This window comes from Austrofundulus limnaeus, unplaced genomic scaffold (genome assembly GCF_001266775.1).
Source record: "Austrofundulus limnaeus strain Quisiro unplaced genomic scaffold, Austrofundulus_limnaeus-1.0 Scaffold105, whole genome shotgun sequence".
Classification (NCBI taxonomy): domain Eukaryota; kingdom Metazoa; phylum Chordata; class Actinopteri; order Cyprinodontiformes; family Rivulidae; genus Austrofundulus; species Austrofundulus limnaeus.
The window spans coordinates 177642-181485 of record NW_013952507.1 but is presented as its reverse complement, the minus strand read 5'-3'; the positions used below and the strand labels follow the sequence as shown (position 1 = coordinate 181485).

General features: G+C 37.3%; 1 long non-coding RNA gene across 1 annotated transcript in view; it reads left to right on the top strand.

Moving 5' to 3' along the window:
- Positions 1-3838, top strand: part of LOC106521231 (uncharacterized) — a 5521-nt gene extending 1683 nt beyond the window's left edge. Inside the window, exons 2-3 of the long non-coding RNA XR_001310648.1 lie at positions 1210-1322; positions 2557-3838. This is a non-coding gene — a long non-coding RNA (uncharacterized LOC106521231). The remainder of the gene's footprint in view (positions 1-1209; positions 1323-2556) is intronic.
- The last annotated feature ends 6 nt before the right edge of the window (positions 3839-3844 follow it).

Genomic DNA, 3844 nt, shown 5'->3' with positions numbered 1-3844 from the left:
TAGGAGGTGACCTCCCCCCAAAAACTGCAGAAATGACTATATTGTATTAAAATAATTAATTTAAGTTAAATTTAGGATGCACTAGTCCAGCTGTTTCAGTTTATATACATATATCAAGGCTGCACAAAACTTTTCCCCAAAATGAAAATCTATCTGAGGGCTGCAGCCAAATGTAATAATATAATTCATGAAATACAAATACTTCTTAAGTACTGTCCTTTTATTTTAATGATTATGTCCTGCTGCAGTGTGACATGATTTGTCTGTGTACAAACTAATACAGTATCAGAGTTTTATATATTTATACTTCTCATTCAACCACAGTTAAATTCACTCTATATTGGAGGAACAGTTTATATGGATAGTATTTATTTTTTACAATAACAAGCTGGAATTAAAACAAGCAAAAATTAAATAAAAGTAATGACTTTCTACTTCTTGTCTTTATTTAAAAATGTAAGAAGTAAAAGTAAAAAGAAGGCTGAAAAATAATTACTCAAGTAAAGCACAAATACCCAAAAATTGTACTTAATTACAGTAACAAAGTATTTGTACTTAGTTACTTTACAACTCTGCAGGTGATGTAGCCTCACAGAAAGGCCCAGGCTGGGAGGCGAACCTGTGACCTTCTCGCTGCTCTAATTTCTGCTCTGTTCAGCAAATTAATGCACTTTAATGAAATTAGCATTAATCCCTGGATGAACGTCTGCATTAATCACTGAAGTTCATTCAAGTCGTCCACCACAGCTGAACCGTGGTTTTTATTAAGAAATAAAAACTTCCCGTCTTTTTTGAGGCTGTGCTCATGAAGTGCCAGCAGGGAGCAGCAAATAGTAAAAGATTTTACATCTCTAAAGGGGCTCGTTGTGATTTTAAAGGTTAAAAAATATATCAGCGGGATTAGCCTCTAATATTCTATTTTTTTTATGGTCAAGTTTATTATGGCTAGATAACAAAAAATCTCCTGTTCTGACTGAGAGAGTTCATTTGTTTTCTAAAATCTTTGACGCACCTGAAAACGACTGAAATGTGTCTTTTATTTTGGTGGAAGTGTTTCCTGACTCACATCATCACCACACCTGTCTGTTTTCTCTGCTGATGACAACAAATGAGCTCATCTGCCAGTAAAATAATCAAGATGCATTTATTTATAAGATGTTTTCAAACTTTAAAGGATTTTAACGTGAAGGCCTCAGAYGTTTGTTACAGAACATTACGATTCATGAAGCAGCATCATGAAAACCGAGGGGTTCTTATGGAGGCTGAAACCAAATCTGCAGCTTCTTTGGTTCTGGAGGTCCAACAGGACATGACGAACAAACGTGAGTCTACCTCACACACACACACGCACACATCATGCCACGCTCCATATGTCTTACCATAAATCCTGAATCACCACCATCCTCTGCTCTTTTGGATTTTCCGGGAAGAAAACGTAAAGCAGGAGGTTTTGTTCATGTTTGTGTGTTTTATTTTTTTGTCTCTCGACTTTCAGCACTCATTAAAGAAGAGTGACGACTTCCACAGATGCTCACACACACACACACACACACACACACTGCAGGTACAGCTAACTGAAACCACAAATCTGGCAAGTATGGGAGCAATTACCTGGAGGCCACAGAGTGCTGAGGTCGTCTGAGCGGACGCACACACACACGCACACACAGAAACAACACAAACACACCTCTGTCCCACACGTGGACAAATATTGACACTGACCTCACGCGGCTGGACGCGTCTCGTCTTCCAGCTCACTGCGACAGAAGAATAGCTTCGGTTTATTAAAACAAACTAATCAGAAACACGTCGAGTTAATCCAGATTAAAGTCCGGATTTCCTCCAAACAGCCAGGCGGTCCTCTAACCCTAAAATAATCTTTATCAGGCTTTCTGCTGGTCCTTTATAGTTTCTGTTTCGGCTTCTTCGCTCTGTAGARGCATAAGATAAAAATGTCACAGAGACTCTTAGAGGAACTTTTATTTCCTGGCAAAAACAGGCATTTTCACATCTCAGTCCAGATCATGGCAGCGAATTTTTTGCATTTTGTGCTTAAAAATCTGAGAGAAATTAACAAAATAAGAACAAAACACGTTCCAGGTCTAAAAAGAAAAACTGAAAGTCTTTCAGAAAGAAACCAATCCAGCAAAGAGCTCAGAGCTGCGTCATCCTCATCATTTTGCTCATGGAGGTAAATTAGTTCTGATCTAATAAGATTTGTTCTTCACAACACGCTCAATAAAGTTTTGAAGACTTGAAAAGCCGTTACAGAGATGTTTGTTTCCTGTAGACTTCGACCTCTGACCTGAACCTCAACTGATCTCTGTTTCAGTCGAGTCCGACCTGTTCGACACGTCTTTGTGTTGCCGTTTTCAGTTTTCAGTCCCTGGTTTGGTTCCTTACAGAAAGCAGGATGAGAACACAGAAACACGTGTTCTCAGTTAAAGACAAATGAGGAGGAACTTTCCTTTGAACCAGAACCGGGCCCTACATCTGGAAACTCTTCCAGCCTTTGACCTCACACCCCTCCCCAAACTTCCCTCTTCTGGGTTCCAGGCTTCGTGTCGAGGAGGTTTGTGCGAATGAAGACAGATCCGGGTCGAGCTCAGAGAGCCCAGTGAAGTTTTAAAAACAGGAAGTGGATCAGGTGATGGGCACGCTGAAGTCCAGGACCAGGAGATCCACAGGGTTCAGAACAAATCAAGTGCCAACTTTGTGCTGTTTTATCTAACGTTCAGCTCATTGAGATGACTGGAGTCACTTATTGGTAACTTTAAATTATTTACCTTTCAAACATTTTCCCCATAAAGATAGATTTAGATGTTTTCAGTGTGCTGAAATAGCATACACAACAATTATTAGCCATCTTTATTTTTTAATGTTTTTTAGCTATTGATGTCAAATTGTTTTTAGCTACTAGCCCATGTTACATTTAGCTTTGAGTCTACTCAGCTTTTATCTTAGTTTGCCTTATACTTAGTTTTCTTAAGACTTGTTTTGCAGACTTTTGCAATTTTTATTTAGCCTTTTGCTACTTTTACTGGCTTTTYGCTGATTTTAGCTACATTTTGTTATTTTGAACTAGCGTTTTGCGACTTTTTACTGGCTTTTTATTGCTTTTAGCAAAATGTTTGCTATTCTGAGCTTGCATTTAGTTACTTTAAGTGGCATTTTGTTTCTTTTATCTAGCCTTTTGCTATTTTGAGCTGGCATTTGACTACTTTTAACTGGCTTTTTGCTGCTTTTAGCTAAGTGTTTGCTATTCTGAGCTGACGTCTTAACTAGCCTTTTGTTATTTTCAGCTAGAATTTTGCTACTTTTAACTGACTTTTTGCTGCTTTTAGTTAAATGTTTGCTATTCTGAGCTAGCACTACTTTTAGCTAGCCTTTTGCTGTTTTCAACTAGCATTTTGCTACTTTTAAATKTAGCTTTTTACTTGTACGTAGTTGTATCTAAGATCTWACTCACACCTAAAGACATTTTAGTGTTTTTAATTAACCTAACATGTATGGTTTTGGTCTGTGGGAGAAAACAAATAAATGATGTAAGATCTAAATTTGGTGAAATTACATGTGGAATTCCACAAGGTTCTGTGCTTGGACCAAAGTTGTTTCTCTTATATGTAAATGATCTGGTAAGTGTGTCAGGGTTGTTTAAATGTGTCTTGTTTGCAGATGATACCACATTTTKTTGTKTGGGCAAAGATTTTGAACAGATGTTTAGGACGATTCAGACAGAATTTGTAAAAATACAAACTTTTAACAAATTATCACTAAATTTGGACAAAACAAATTATATGATATTCAGCAATAGAAAAAGAACGGTTGATGTTTTATTTAAAGT